This window comes from Myodes glareolus, chromosome 24 (genome assembly GCF_982192425.1).
Source record: "Myodes glareolus chromosome 24, mMyoGla1.1, whole genome shotgun sequence".
NCBI lineage: Eukaryota > Metazoa > Chordata > Mammalia > Rodentia > Cricetidae > Myodes > Myodes glareolus.
The window spans coordinates 21,926,669-21,943,676 of record NC_142049.1 but is presented as its reverse complement, the minus strand read 5'-3'; the positions used below and the strand labels follow the sequence as shown (position 1 = coordinate 21,943,676).

Here is a 17,008-nt window from a genome sequence, read left to right as displayed (position 1 = left end):
CAAAGTAATGAAGTTTGATTGTGACTTATTTTCTATATAATTAAAAAGTGACCTTTTCTATTATCTTAATAATATCTATCCTAGGCTGATGAGTACAACCCAGCTCAGGGGGGAGCTGTGCATGTCTCAGTAATGAAGAGTTTCCTATGGAAAGCCCCTTGGGGCAATCAGAGCACAGTGACAAAGCACAACTCCCATCGTATCAGCATCTCTGCCCTCACGGGCGACAAGGTCTGACGCCAGATCACTAGAACAGACACAATGACACATTGCCTGGCCCAGATTACAGGCCATCTCCTGCAGAAGTACGAGAGCCAAAGAAATATAGTCTTCAACAGGAGTTGTATCTACATGACTCAATGCAATCTAGAGGGTCCCTGAGCCTCTACATTACTGTGTGTGAAATGGGGATGCCAACGCCAGCCACTCAGAGCACAGATACATTCAAGGAAACTAAGTATAAAATTAAAATTGACTCTGCTCTGCTCTATGCTGAGAACAACCCATCTTGTTGCATTGCACAATGGCTACTGTATCCCCTGGCTTCAGGGTTTGTGATATACTGTCCCACCCACCTATCCCACCCACCTTTCTTCCTCCAGACAGACTAAGGCCCAAAACTCCTCTTTCTCTTGAAGTCACATTACCAGGGCTTCCAGACCATGGACCATTTTCTTGGAGGGTCAGAGGAAGCAGGGTTGTCAGTAGAAGCTCTGCAGCAGCTTTGAGGGATTAGCTGCAACTGCACTTGAACTTCTACACTGGACAGATGATGTTATCTTTCTCATAAATAACTCAGGAATTATTCGGCCACCTCTCTGTGGTATACTGGCACTCTCTCTAGCATCTTGGTCACTCTATGAGGACTCAGGGACTAGAGCACCATCTTTTCCTGCTGCCTGAGCTGCGGAGAAGTATTTAAATGACAGAGAAAAATCAAATCTCTATGGCATTTCACCACACCAATGTACTCTCCATGGGCAACCATTTCTGGGGGCACCAGGGCCAAGGCTTTCGCTGGGCACAGATTTTTGTCGGCGTTTTCCATCAAGTGATGGCAGGAATGGCACGTGTAGTCCTTTGCTTTTGAGATGATTGCAGGAAATGACCTTAGGGACCTTTGTTTCCACTTTGCTGGATCCATTGTAAGGACACTAAGACCCAAGGAGGGTGAAGCCTTCTTTTTTTGGTACCCAAACTGACATCTCTGAGTAAGATGTCTATTCCAAGTGTGAGCTGCTCCTATCTCGAAGGTGTGTACGTGTGAAAACATAACAGCACTTGTGCGAGGCAGTGAGGGCCGGCACTGGTACCGGGTACACAATGTACCTGCAACCAATGCCACTTGCTCTTACAGAACACCCGTCTTGAGTAGCAGGGAGTGGCTGACATTAGTGGCCCACATCTGCAGGGCACTGCCTTCTGCCTCTTTCTCTCCTTCCTGCAGCCTGTGAGCTACCTCTCTCCACTCCACCCCAAGGATTCAGTCCTCACCCCAGTACAGATGAATCTCTGACTCTTATCTCAGCTGTAGCAGGCTTGGGGAAAGCCACCAGACTGAGCTGTTCCAGATAACACAGGAAGCTGAGTCTTTTCGTGATGTCCACAACTGTTTGCTTATAATGGATCCTGGTCACATCTGTGTGTGATGCTATGACCCACCCTCTACTCAACAATCAGCCCCTGAGCTCAGCCAGCACATCACATGATATTGTAAAAGCTTGAGATATGGCTAAGAGCAAAGCCAGTCTCATGTCCCACGCAGCTGATGTCCCCACGGTCGAAGGAGACAGATAGTTAAACAATGACTGAGTTTACGTACCACAGAGCCAACACTCAAGGTGTTAATAAAAAGCGGGGAAGAAATTAGGCAATGGCTGTTGCCAAAGGGCTGGGAGGCAGGAAGATAATTTACATGGAGGTATGGGAGAGCCTGTCTGATACAGTGGCATATGATACACAGCAGAGGTAAGTGAGGAAAGGAACCAACTGAACATCAGAGGAAGGTGTCCCTGGCAGAAAGAACAAGGGAAGAAACTATAATGCTACAATTCAGTACCATGCCTGGAACGTTCTAGAAGAACGGAAAGTATAAGAATGCTTTCGTCCAGTGGATGCATTAGACAGTGGCAGAGATCTCACTCAGGATGGGCCTCAACTATGTGTTGGAAAGAACCTGGGTGTTTCTTGGGGACAGGGATGCTTCAATCAGTATGACAAGGTTTCTGATGGAGGCCACTTATGATGCAAAGAGACATCCGCTTAACTCAGTTGTGGAAGTCTGAAGCTCAATCTAAGGTGACCTCAAAGGTTTGTCCTTAGAGGAGGGTGGAGGATGGTGGCACACCATAGTGAGAAAACGTTGTAACACGTGGTTCCCATGTTGAACTGGAACAGAGAGAGGGAGATGGGTACAGTTCCACAATTCCTTCTGGGGTGGGCACATCCCAGTGATATCAGGACTTCCTGTAAGGCCCTGTCTCTTTAGTGTCAAAAGCATCTCTTGATACCACAAGCCAGGAGACTTTGACTTTAACTCGGCGACCTTGTATTAAAGACACCACACCCAAACCAAACCAAACCCAAACCCAAACCCATGTTTTGTCAGGATCACTGCAGCGTCTACATTATAGGCAGACTGGTCCAGCTGGCTCCAAAGCACAAAAATGCAGAACATTGGCTTGGAGTGACTGCCTGACAATGAAGGTGTTGAGGAAGGACATCCCAGATACATTTCCACTGTCACGTTGACTATGTGACAGAGATGGCTGAGGAAATCTCAAGAGCTCCCGGGGACTGTCCAGTGGCTCCCATCCCATCAACTCCAACTGCTCACGGGACTTAAGGCAACAAAGTGATCATTGATTGGAGAGACCGAAAGAGCCTCCTCTGTGGAAACATATATCTGTCAGAACATTAGATCTCTGCTAACAGCAAAGATCATGGAGAAACATATAAATAAGATTTATTTTGTAGCCAAGCATGTGTGAGGTATTCTAACTGCACTTAAACACCTTCATCAAGTCCTATTCATGACAACTGTCCACTTATTACAAAGAGATGCACAAAGATTTATGATTGTAGACCCACAACAATCAGTACAACACTGACTGATGGTTCTCAATATGCAGGAGACAGTAGTAAGCATCCTGCAAAGATGTGTAAAAGGCTGAGAACACTGGGCCGACTACAGATAAACTGAGTTTTTGATGCACAAATTCCTCAGACCTTTCCTATGGTAAGCAGCAGCATCACTCTCCAACAGAGACCTTTATGGAGCCCATACATCTTGCGGCTTGTGTTTTAATGGCTTCCCTTTCAACCAGAATGATGCTAGAAACACCATGGAGAAATACTGAGTAGATTCACAAATATCATTTGAGCATCAGTCCTGAGGGCCTGCAGGTCCCAAAATTCAACAAAATGTTTCTGAGATCCTTTGCTGGGTTCTGGGGGGGCACAAAGAATAATTTGTATCCCCTGGTGATCTGTCCTTCAGGGGGACAAGCACCTGCTCTTGTCTACTATCTGCATAATTCCAGCCCTTTAAAGGGATGCAGCTGGAGGAACGGGTCAAGTGCACGAGGCTGGCAGCAGGTGCTTCTCTCTATAATATTCTCTGATCCACAGACCCCCGATGAGCACCAGGATTCAGAAAAGGCTTCTCTGGGATGCTCACCTGTATAAAGTACATTTTAATTTATGTCACTCGTTACTTGGGGGCATTCAGAAAGTATAATTTGTAATTCGTGCTTTATATTATTCCTTTGACAGAGACCGCATTCCCTGGGGTCCCCACAAATTTTCCCCAGCAACAGTCACTGACACTGATGAAGCTTATAGTTGGGGAGAGACCTCATCTAGGCTTTGAACCCCTTTAAGGCCAAATGGTGGGGAAGTGAGACTTGTAGATATCTGGACACCTGTCCAAGGTCTCGCGCATCAGAATAGTGGACACACTCAAGCCCATCTGGTTAGCTTGCTCACTTCTAAATACACACACCCATTTCTGGTTTGTTTATTTATTTATTGGTTATACCGTGCAGTAAGCAGACAGCTGTACCAGAGGCCTTGGCAACCCCAACAAAACACCCTGAAAGCAAGTAGGGTAAAAGACGGTGGCCCAGGGCACTGTTCTGGACCTGAGCCATCTAGCCAGATCCCAAGTGGCAGGAAGATGAAGATGGCAGAGAGCCTGCTGTCAGTGAGGTGGAGCCGATGGCCCTGCAGAACCAACTCTCACTTACTTAAACTCTGTGGTTCTTCATTTGTAAAATACAGTGAGACAGAGGCTGATGAACCTCCCAACAGTAACCCAAGGGATGGCACGGAGTATAAATGTGGTACCCATGCAGACGTGGACCTTAATTTGGATGATGGCTGGGGTCACTGAGAAGAAAAGAGTCGATTCAGAAGACATCAAAGTATACAATTGCCATTTCAAACAAAGATGTCAGAAGTAGCATTTCCCATTATCCCTATGAATGACTCCCATCTATGATATGGTCCGGAATCATTTTACCCACCATGAAATCTCTTCAAAGGGCATCTCTGGAGCTGAAATATTGTTCATTTTGGTAGAAAGGGTGCTTATCGGGCTTGCTGACCATGACGGTGCTATCCAGTGTTGACTTGCTATCTTGAAGAAGAGGGTGTTCAGTGTCATCTTTATACTTTCACAGGTCATGGGAATGATTATAGTCTGTATTATGCGTCCTTCTTTAAAAGTTTATTTATTATTATTATTTATTATTATTATCATTGTATAAGTGTGAATGCACAGCAGAGGCGGGATGCTACAAAGTGTATGTGGAGGTCAGAGTGCAAATATGTGGAGTCAGTTCTCCCCTTTTCATCATTATGTGTCTTCTGTGGACTGATCTTGGGTCACCAGGCTTGTGCGGTGAGTGTCTTTATCCTCTGAGCTGGTTCCCTATTATTGTTTCCTATGCACAATGACTACATTTACCTAAATTACTGAAAAATATTTTTTGGGAAAAAAACTTAAAACCTATGTATGTATGTATTTTATGTATGTATGCAACTGTGCATATGTTATATGCATGTATAAATACACATTCATACATGCATACTCACAGCTATAAACCCATATGGTCTACCAAATTGAACACAAAATGTTAAACATAACTCACTATTTTGGTGTCTATTTGGACGCTCTGAAATCTGTGAAAATGAGTCCAGGCTATCTTAATGTACTAGCTCAAGAAGGAGATCATAGGTCAACAAATTTGAAATGAAGAACTCCACTACATTCTTTAAAGGCCCATTTTATGTGCCGCTTGGCTGTACTTTATATATGCTACTTCATCTTTGTTAGAAGTCATACAAAACAAGCATCAACAGTATAACGTTATAGAAGAACCAAGTAGAGTTCAGGAAGGACAGGAGACTTGTGCTTGGTAATTTACACCTTGAGGCAGAGGAGTTCCAGGAAGGTCTCAATCTAAGAACAGGATTTCAGATCCCCAGCAACCATTGATTTTGGGAGGAGCTTGACAGCCCAACTATAATCCCGGCATGTGGGATGTGGAGACACGGGACCCTTGGCACCACAAGTTAGCTGGCTAGTCCAGCGGAATTTGCAGGTGCTGGCTTTAAGTGAGAGATCCTCAATGTATAAGGTAACAGACATTCAAGAAGATACTTGTCATCCTTCCACCAACACACACACACACACACACACACACACACACGGACACACACGGACACACATGGACACACTTTGCCACACAACATGAACATCACAGATCACACCAAATGCTGCTCTATTCTTCTCAGGCTATAAAAGTCAAGATACTAGTGTGTCCTTGGACTCAGTGAATCTTTGAGAAGCATCCAATAGTTCTTAAACTTTAGGGGCAGATAAGGGGAGGTTGAGCACTGAGAACTAAGTTACGTCTAGATAGGATGAAGATGTCTGGGGAGCTTCTGCACAGCAGAATGACCGCAGCTAGCAACTGGGTCTGACCCGTCTCAAGAGCTAAGGGGAAACAATGGTTCTGAATTCTTTTCTCTTGAAAAAGGACCAAACATTGCAGGAGGTAAACATGTTTAAACTTACTCAGCAGTGCATACCTGTGTTAAAACAACTCATGGTACTTTCTGCAATTTAATATATTACTTTTCTACTAGAGATTTTTTTTCTTAATCCTGGTGATTAGACCCAGGGTCTTGCACAGGCTAGGGAGGGTGATCTGCCTCTGAATAACACCTTAGCCATAACGTATCACTTAAAAAAAAAAAAACCAACTGTATCTGTTAATTTCAAAAAATTCCATGTAGAAACGATGAGGGTTTCTGGGCCCAGAGCCACATGCTCTGAATGTCACATACCAGACAGTACAGCGTTACAGGGGCCTGATGTAGACCCTAGCTATTTCTAGAACTGGAGCTTTGTAGCATCAAAACAAAATCTCAAAGAGCGACAGTTTGATCACAGGAAAGAAATCATTTGATTTTAGACAAATGCCTTTGAGGAGCGAAGATGAGGATGTTCCATTTGTGGCTCCTGGGGCTGCATCCGCATCATCTTTTCAAAGTTCTCATTGGCATCTCTCACCTATAAATTCACTTAGAAGGCGCCTTCAAATCATTCTGGAATGTTAACTGGCAGGCACTATATGTCATCTAACCAAGGAGCACCTTTAAGTTCTAATGTTCCATTTGCAAATAAAATGACAAATAATTCAGTCATTTCTTCAACACCACTCAAGAATCTCCTCTGCAGAGCGCTTTGGGGGATGGGACCAAGCTAATGTAATACCCACATCACCCTTAGCATGGTCACTATTATCACCAACCCTGTTCACTACCTAATGCACACAGTACCTACTGTAGGTCATGCATTGAGCTATGGTATCTTACATACATGATCCATGAGATGGACACTATCACCATCATCCATATCATGTAGGAAGACATGGAAGCTCAGCAGCGTTTCATACCACAAGTCACACAGCTTGCAGGTGTCAGATCCTGGACTCTCACCCAACTCTTTCCGACTTCAAAAGCCAGAGACTCCAAGCTCATCCAGCATGGCTCGCAGTCTTTCCTGTGAACTGGAATAGCCTGTGCCTAACAGATTAGTAAGATGGTACGGCTGCGACCTCAAGCCAGAAGGTGCACCTCTATATCCAGGTTCAGTGATGGTCAATTAGCTAGCGCAATGGCATGCCAGTCAAACTTGCTGTGTGAGGATGCTCATTAGCAATCCAAGACAAGAGCTGATAGTTCCAGCTGCTGAGCAGGTGAGAGCATAGCCCTCATGGGGCTCATCCCCAGCGGTGCAGTGCTAACAGCTTACACTGCGAAGGAATCCCTGCCACAGTGCCACCTCAGGCGAGCCAAATAACAATGGCTGTGATCCATTCACTGTCCAGACTGACTCAGCATCATCTTCTGGCCAGTGGAGGTCAGAACCTTGCCTTCATAAATTTCAAAAGGAGGAACCACCTGCTACGTGTCTTTGGCTTTATTCATTCTCTCCAGATGGGATACATGTTCTGCCAGTCAAGACCGCTTTCTCTTTTCCCACCCAAAGAGCACGGCATGGTTCTACAGAATCTGATTTTCCTCTTGCTCTCCACTCCTGGCTTTCCCCGTAACGTCTGGGCATCTTCAACAACGTGACAGAGAAAACAAGAATCAACTGAAGGAATAAGGAGCTATCTACCTTGTGGTAGAAGTAAACAAAGCAGGTTTGGCGGGAAACAAAGAACAAGACAAAGAAGGGCACCATCTGTAGGTATCATTTCTTCAGCCAAGCATGTAGCCCACTACTGGGGGGACCAGATTAGGCACGTGTAAATCTTTTCTGGAAGGCAGCATTCAACCATCAGTAACATTAATTGAACTGTCATGTGTAGGGAGCAAAATAAAATAAAAGGTCTGAGAGAAAGAAGTCCCGAATGAACATGTGCTGTTACCATGGGAATGGTCAGATCAAGGGCCCCATAGCCACAGGTTCAGAGGGACAGCCAAGCATTCCTCAGGGAACTAAGTGTGCAGAAAAACGTCTACTGTATCTTTCTCTCCCCGGAACTTGATAACTTTAAGATTGTTCCACTACATAGACTGCTCCTATGAAGATTAGATAGGCCCATCTCCTTGATCCAGCTATTCACCACAGACCCTACCGCCTTTGTTTTTGAATATAATAGCCCTGGCTCCTTGTCCAGATGTGTCATAATCCTGCCTCCCTGTTCAACTGCTTACAAGGAACATGCAGAGCCTTCTAGGTGCGTTGGCTTCTTCATCAACGATCTCAGTCCACCAAATCCCAGCTTTGCTGGGTGTCCATGTGTCTGTCTTTCTTCATTCTCTCAGCACCTTCAGTCAGGCCAAGTCCCCAGGGTCACACTGGACACAGCAGCCATGCGTGTGCACATGTCTATATGAGCTTTGTGCTATGACCACTTCAGAATACAGATACAGCAGAACAGCCTGAAAGACTGGAACAATGCAGTATAAGATGACTTTGGGATGACTGAGGTTTCTCGCCAGTCCATGGTCAAGTCAAGTGACACAATTTAGGGTAGGAACAAGGACGCAGAGGTGGCCTTTTGTATCTGATTTCTACATCTGTGGTGTCAACCAGTCAGACTGAAAAATACTCGAGACTATTCACCTGTACTGAACATGTTCAGATTTTTTTTCTCTCAGGGATACAATTTCTCAATAATGAACAAAGCATTTACATTGCATTAGGTATTAAATGTAATGAAGATGTAATCTGAAGCAGACAAGAGGATCTGTGTAGGTCCTACGCAAATACTACAGCATCATACAGAGGGGTTTAGGCATCCTCAGATTAGGATCTGCGTGGGGAATCCTGGAACCCATTTCCCATGGAGATCAAGGGCTGATGCTATTTACTTCATTCATCATCATTACGGTATTTTGATATAAGCAAGTATCTTCACCCCAGTTTTACAGATTAGAAGCTCAGGGAGTCCAGCATCTTGGGGGTTACACAGATAAGTATAACAGAGACACAATAATTGACACAATCCAGCACAGGGCTGACACTGCATACCCAATACCATGAGCATAGGTACCCTCAGCGCTCTACAAGGGAAGATGTGTTAATTATCTAAGCTTGTTTAATTGAAAGGGAAACACACTGGGGAAAGCCTAATTCAAAGCACAGAATTTTCAATAAAAACGGAGTCCCCAGTCTACCGTCGGCCATGTTGGAGAGAAAACTGCTTTTACCAGTTTGGAGAACAGCTTTACCATGAAACTCTTAATCTACCATGAATGCATCAAGCAAATTAAATGAATTGCTTGGAAAGGCTGGAGTCAGTAAGAAGAGAATTCTCAGAATGACAAGGAGAAAGCAATAGACGTGTGTTCCACGCTCATGGCTTTCCCTGCTAAGGAAGACAAAAAGCACACAGTGTGCCCACATTCTGTTTTTATCACCTGGCCGTTACAGAATTGCCAGTGTGTCGGACTAATAAAATGCCCATCGGTTTTTGCAGATAGGTCTTGAGGGTATGCATCATTCAAATGCCTTTTCGGAGCAGCCCCAGGGCTAGTTTCTCCCTCCTGGCTTATCTTAGTGATAAGGGCTGTACTTGGAGTTTCACCCTCAGAACAGGGCCCTGGCCTCTTCTCTGGGACAAGTAACTCCTGGGTCAGGGCAGTGATAGGTGGGTGCCTTCTCTGTCTGTAGACAAACAGAGATGGAGACAGAAGGGAAAACCACACATCTGTCCCATGAGTTAAGGAGCTTTTCACTGAGCAAAACACTGTGTCCATGTGTAAAAGAGCTCAACACCAACTCCAGTTTCTTCCCCAGGTGTACTTAGGTATTTAGAAGCATGCTAGAAGATGAAGCTCTCGGATCCTTCCATTCCAGGATGGCGAAATCTGCACCAAGCAGGTACCTATCTAAAGAGCTAGTATGCAAAGGCCATTCAGCCTCCTTGAACTTCATTCTTCACAATTCTAACATGCCAGGCAAGGGGGAAGAATTCACTAACTAAATACCAGGTAACTGGGCAATGGAGCTACACCAAAAGATCGTTCCTCTACAAGCAGTTACAGGATTCAGCCAACAGCACACATCCTCTAGTGATAAAAGTATACTCGGACTGTTTGTGTTTCCACACGGTCTTCATATCATAAAACACTTTCCCTGGGGGCACAGCTGAGACGCACAGCCGACCCAACGGGAAGGCATTCTCCTCACATCAACCAGTGTCTTCAGCTCTCCATGGTTAGGCTGGAGTGAGAGGTGATTGTTAACTCCACCCTACAGTTCAGCCTGCACAAGGGGCCTCTTAGGCCAGAGAGTTCCTACAGGGCCACTGCAACCATAGGACACCCATGCCGTAAGCATCAACTCCATGGCACGGGCTGTGTGCCTTTTTCAAGTCCCGGGCCCCACAGTTTGATGTCCTCCTTTGCCAAGGCACATAGAGTGACTGCGGCAATGATCTACAGAGACAAATCCTATCCAGCACCTCCCTTCCTAGTCTGTAAGGGCAGTCTACTGCATCTTGGTGATGAATGGCTGGAAATAAAGTACGTGAGTGAGCTGGGGAGTAGCTAGCAGATGAACCTGACAAGGTGAATGACCGCGTTAGGGACCAGAGACAATGACAGATGGACTGATACGTCTGGCTCCTGATTACAATCCACAAAGGGAAATGAAAAGCCAACACACAAAGCCCCTCCAGGTACTCCCAGTTCAGATATCAGAGCATCCCCAGTTGCCAAGGCAACACCAGCTGAGTGAGAGATAAATACAACCTCATACACAGGGCCATGGAGACCCACACCCATGCACAAACACGTTCCTTCACAAAGAGACAGACAAATAGGGGATGTTCCTAACAGGCAGATCTCTACATACCTTCTGTGAACACATCTGAAGGATGCGGGAGGCTGCTGGTCAATGAAGAATTATAAAGCCACAGAGAAAAGAATTCAATTACCATAATAGTGTTCAACCGTAAGAGACACTGATGTGAGCAATAGTGATTATGACTACCAGTTCCCAGTTTCTTTTTACCAAGCCAAAGCCTCCTATTTACTCTGATTTGAACCAACTTCATCCTCCTGCCTCTGAGCTTCTAGATGTATGACCTAAGCATGGTTTTATATTTGAGTAAATATATATACATATATTTATATGTAATGTATATAGCATATATTACCATATACTGCTATAGTATAGATGAGAAAACTACAGATCATCACAGATATAAGGCCAAACTGGAGTCCTTTAATTTTGATTGGCAACCAAATTCGAAGCTATAGTGTTTCTAAAGGCAAAAGACCATCTTGACCAATATTAGATGAGGGTCAGAGTAACCTTGAAACATCTGTTTTGGCAGAACACAGTAGTTATTTCAGATACACCATGACAATTTTTATTAGGTATTTGAGGTTATATTTAGTTTGTACAAGCATTCATTACTTTGGTTAATATGTCTGGACCGTGGTCAGGGACATGGGAAACCCCAACTATGTTGCCAAGGTGGATGTAATACTTGAGGGGTGTAGAGGGCTAAGAAATGTATAAGCAGACACAAAATGGAGATAGGACAAGATGCCATTACCTCATCCACTTCAAAACAAAGCGTCACTTGATGCTTTTCCAAGAGTTACTTAACAGAATTCATCCATAGCTCCTTTCCTGAATCTGTATTAAATAACCCAAACCCATCCGATTCATTTAAAATATTCACAGCACTATTTTATATATAAAATACAGGACCCATTTCCTACTTGGTAGGCATTAGACTGTCTCAACTCTTACAAGGAATGCTATAGTAGATATTACATAAGTATGTCTCTGAAGACATTCTTATGAAGTATGAAGACATACATACTTTTCTCTGAAGTGTATTGACAGAAAAACTATTGATTTGTAATAGAAAATGACACCTTTACTGGGCAGTGGTGCTGCACGCCTTTAATCCCAGCACTCAGGAGGCAGATCTCTGTGAGTTCGAGGCCAGCCTGGTCTACAAGAGTTAATTCCAGGACAGGCTCCAAAGCTACAGAGAAACCCTGCCTCAAAAAAAAAATCGATAAAAGAAAAGAGAGAGAGAGAGAGAGAGAGAGAGAGAGAGAGAGAGAGAGAGAGAGAGAAAGAAAGAAAGAAAGAAAGAAAGAAAGAAAGAAAATGTCACCTTTTCTTTAAAGTTGGTTTGGCCAGTGTTCATTCCCAGCAACACTGCATAAAATCTCTCAGACCTTGCATTATGGGAACCGCCAGTATTAAGTCCTAACTACCACTGGCAAGCTAAGAGCTATTCACTGGTGTCTTATCATATTGTTTTACATTTGTATCTGATGTGTGATTGGGCAGTGAACTTGGACCTCTGCTCATGATAATTGATCATTTCCTGACTCACATTCCCACAATTTTACTTTGTATTCATTTTTTAAAAAATGTGTCCATGTTTGTGTGTGTGTGTGTGTGTGTGTGTGTGTGTGTATGTATGTGTGTGTGTGTAAGCCAGAGGATAACTTTGGGTGTCATCCTCAGAACACTGTCCATAATCCTTGAGACAAGGTCTCTCATTGGTCCAGAGCTCAGTAATTAGGTTAGACGGGCTTCCAAGTGAGCTCTGGGGATTCTCCTGACTCCACCTTCCCAAGGCTGGGCTTACAATGTGTGGTCCCACACCTGGGATTCTTACATGAATTCCGGGGATTGGACTCATGTCCTCACGCTCGCTGTAAGTCTCACACCAGAAGGTACGACACTAGATTTGAACCCCGGTCTCCTGATTCCGTGCTGTGCCTTCCACTGTCTAAGTGTGCTTCCCCCACATCTCCATATAGAGCCAATGGAGAGTTACCTCTGGCCCCACAAAGCAGACCCCACAGAGTCAGCAAAGCCCCTTTTCTTTCTTTGCTATATTTTCGTCTCCAACCACTTTGTAAATTAGTGGTTGGGGCTCTGAACCGCCCACTCTGAGGAATGCTATGAAAAATACCATGAAGCACAGGAAATGGTTCATTGTTGTCAGTCCATGACCTAACCGTGAAGGTCAGGGATGCTCAGCAGGTAGTTTCTTAGGTAGGAGTGAGTCAGCAGAATGGCACAGTGGGAGCCCTTCTGCAAATTGTAATCCTGTGGGCTTGGAGCTGGGCACCGGACCAGAGGACAGACAGTACGCACACAGAGCCCATGTCTACAGAACACTGCGTGAGAAGAGTCATCCCACCGAGAACAGAGTCCTTGTCAGTGAACAGGAGAGAAGTAGAGGAAGGAGCAGCATTGACTCCAAGCAGAGGGCTTCCATACTTCAGTCCATTTAACTTGTAAAACATCCCTAAATGGGAGGTGGTGGTTTGGGTTCCATAGGTGAATGAGGAGACAGTTCGAGAAATGATTTACCCGTGACCCTTTCAAAGCCTAAACACGGACCACGTTGGATTCAACACTAGATTTCACTTGTGCCTTTGATACCAACTTTGCATTGTATCAGTCATCTGATTCTGTAAACAGGCTTCTTAAAGAGAACACACCACAGTTACTGAGAACACAGGCTTCAGCTGGACTGATGAATTTAGATCTCAGCTTAGCTTGATGCAAATTCTGTGACTCGGGCCTCGTGATGTCAACATTTCCGGGCCTCAGCCTCTAGATAACAAGAGTAACAGCTCTCTGGAAGAATCTGAATCAAAGGGTTGCTTTGGGAATTCGTGGGTTAGCATCTGCAAAGACCTTAGAACAATCCATGTCACCTATTAAGGGTTCTGTAACAGTCATCTGGTATATAAGAGAGTGCCTGGAAACACGGAGACTTAAACATAACAGACACATACAAGTTTTATAAGTCATGAGCTTGGCTCTAGCTTCTGATCCCCATGAAGATACAATGAAGACATCAGCTACACTCAAGTTTATGAAAGGCTTGACAGGTACTGGAAGGCTACTTTCAAGATGACTCAATCACCTTGGCAAACTGAGGCTTCCAGCTGGCAAAGAGTTTTGACTTATGGAACTGTACCATAGCTTGCCTGAGCAGGTAATCCAAGAAACAAAGGTAGAAACAGTGATAGCTTTAGGCTTTAGGCTTGGGATTCACACAACATCATTTTTGCAGGATCTTACAGTTCACATAGATTAGCCACATTTGTTTTGGGAGGAAAACATACAGGGCGGAAAAGAATCTTGCAGGCTGGCTGCTGTGGACAAGGCCTGTTAAAGGAAGGAAGTGGATTTTAACTGTGCATGTATGCTCCATGCCTGGCCCATCAGGAGGCAATCGATAAACATCCATCGGAAGAACAGATGTATGTGTAGACAGGAGGAATGTCCACATCACTTCAGCCAAGTTCCACTTTGGCTCCCCCACATTTTACTGCCTATTTTCTCAGCCACTTGCGAGGAAGGAAGGATTTGCTTTCAATTGCTACTCCAAGTCATTATCTCTGTGCTTTATTAGTTCTCAAATTTCATTTTGATATAAAGGAGCCTGGAGGGGTAACCTCAGACCAAAAGTGCTATTTAGCTTTCTGTTTCACCAAGCATAACAATATAAAATACTTCCTCTGAATGCAAAAGGCTCGAAACAAAGACAGCTGAAATTTTATGACCTGGTTGACGTGTGTGTACCATGTGCTCATACAGAGAGTAAAATGTATACCCAAAACAATGGTGAGAAAGTTTCTCCTTGCACAAAGGCGGACTTTCTACTTCCTCTTTCTTCTATTATAGCTATACTTAGCAGATAAGACCGAACGAAAACCCTGCAAGGTTGTTCACTGAAGCCAGTGAAATGCTAAGAAGCTAAAAAAGCACTGCCTGAGGCCCGGGAAAACTTCAACCTCAGGATGGGGCCCAGGATGCTCTTCCAAGTTCCCTTACATTCTTCTTCTCAGGCACACCAGAGTTGGCATTTTTCTCAGATAAGATCCATGTCAGAGATCCATGACACAAGGCCATGTCACAGCAATGACACCTTAGGATGACATTTCCAACATCAGCAGCCAGACCCAGGTGACAATATCACTTGCACCTTTGCCTCAACTCACTAGATGTGAAGCCATTTGCTCCTAGACAGTGTTGACAGTATGTGCCTCCTGCCACGCTGATGATGTCATAAACAGAAGCCAGATAGTCTCGCTGGCTCCTTTCAGTAGCAAATAAGCAGAAGAGACCATGGCCCTGGCCCTTCCCAAGCACTGAGAAGGCTAATGCTGATCACAGAGAATCACACTCAGGTAACAAACAGCTACCAATATACTCCTCATTCCCAGCTGGCAGCTCACAGTTAAACTGCTGCCCACCTTCACAGAGAACTAGAGTGAGCACCATTTCCAGGCCCAAAGAAAGGTAGCAGGAGGGTATGTTCCCGGCGTGGGAAAACTTGAGAAAGTAGTCGGGAAGAGAAGCGAGTTTTGAGATGTGGTCATCAGCCTGGGAATTATTTTCGAGACTAACAGTTAAAGTGGAGATGTCCTAGTGGCTTGTGGCAATACATCCCTGAATACACAGAGACTAGAGCCAGGAACACCGCCTTGGGGATGCCCAGAGGCAAGAGGAAGAGAGAGGAAATGAACCAGTTCAGGATGCTGAGGATGCGCAGTGTCAAAAGAACCTCTGAAACCATTGAGAGCAGCTCATAGGCGCCTCAGCTTCCCGGGGAAGCAGCCAACCATAGGCATCAAACCATTCTTGACTAGACCACCACAATTAGCCCCAGTTCTCCCCATCTTATCTTTAAAGCTATGGCTTGCGCTCTCAAAGTTTAGCCTGCAATTCCACTAAGTCCAAAGGGTAAGCACCCACAATAGCTCCAAAACACTTTCTCTTTCCCTTGCACAATACCCCACTATCCAAGGTTTGCCTCCCAATAAAAGAACTGCATTTCCTTCATCTCCAAGCAATGTCCCATTTTTTTCTTAACTCTATTGTATGTACACTGTGGATGTGGTAAGCACGGGAATTGTCACTGGAAATACACATCAGAACTGAGGTCACAAACACCTGAAACATTTTCTGTGAACATAAATCTGCAGTAACCTCGGTTAAAATAAACAAAACTAGTTTTTATTCTTGTAATCATTTTGTCCAAGTACAGTCAATACCTTCTGAAATGTCTCTGTTTGAAAAGAAGTAAGGGTTCAGACCAATTCTGGTCCTCTGATTTATTAGTGGACATTTATAAAGGACATTACAGATATTTATGGCTAAGCCTTCTGTGATACTCATTCATGCTCCTGGGTGGGTAGCAGTGGATTGCTTTTCATTAGTAGATAAATAATACCCCGATTCTCTCATAAAACAATTACCCCAAGTAGAGTGAGATTCGGCTGGTGCCCAGATGCAGAGCAGCAATGTAATGGGAATCTCAGGGCTTCTCATTAGTGCTTCATTTGGACCATGACTCTGCAACTCTTTTTCCAATATCAGTGAGGGGAGCTCTCCACAGTCCCTTTATTAACTGCGATTTCACCCTGTTCGTTTTTATCAACTGAGAAATCTGGGATGAAAACCATACAGTAGCAAATATTTGTTCTGTATCTGATACATGTGGGGTGGGGACTGTGGTGCCAAAATCCAAGGAGCTGCATCTGATGCTCCTGAACTTCCCCCATGACAGAAGAGGAGCAACTAATTACAAATGGGTTATGCCTTGCTGGATCCAGCATAACCTGACTATCAAATTGTAAATGAGATGCACTCAATTTATCAACCATCAAAGTTCAGGGTATCCACTCTTTCCACCACGATGGGGTGATTGACAGGGAGCTACAGCTCCCTACTGCTGCTGCCCAGCACCAAGAGAGGGTACCAGACCACAGAGTGCCAGTCTGGGAATGATCAAAGGCAAAATTCAAAGTATGAATCTACCACACGTGTTTTTGCTTTTGTACTGTTTTGCAACAGCAAGGACCTAAGCTGAGCCTTTGTAAATCAGAGTCTAAATCTGCATTACAAATGATAACAGAGTGGTAAGTGACTTCGAGAGAATCTATACAACACATAGAAAGAGTAGGAAGGCGGGTGTGG

At 44.5% G+C, this 17,008-nt stretch overlaps 1 protein-coding gene across 2 annotated transcripts in view; it reads right to left on the bottom strand.

Annotated features, from left to right (window-relative positions):
• Slco3a1 (solute carrier organic anion transporter family member 3A1) overlaps positions 1–17,008 on the bottom strand; it is a 289,583-nt gene that overhangs the window by 146,673 nt on the left and 125,902 nt on the right. The gene's annotated exons all lie outside the window — the stretch shown is intronic.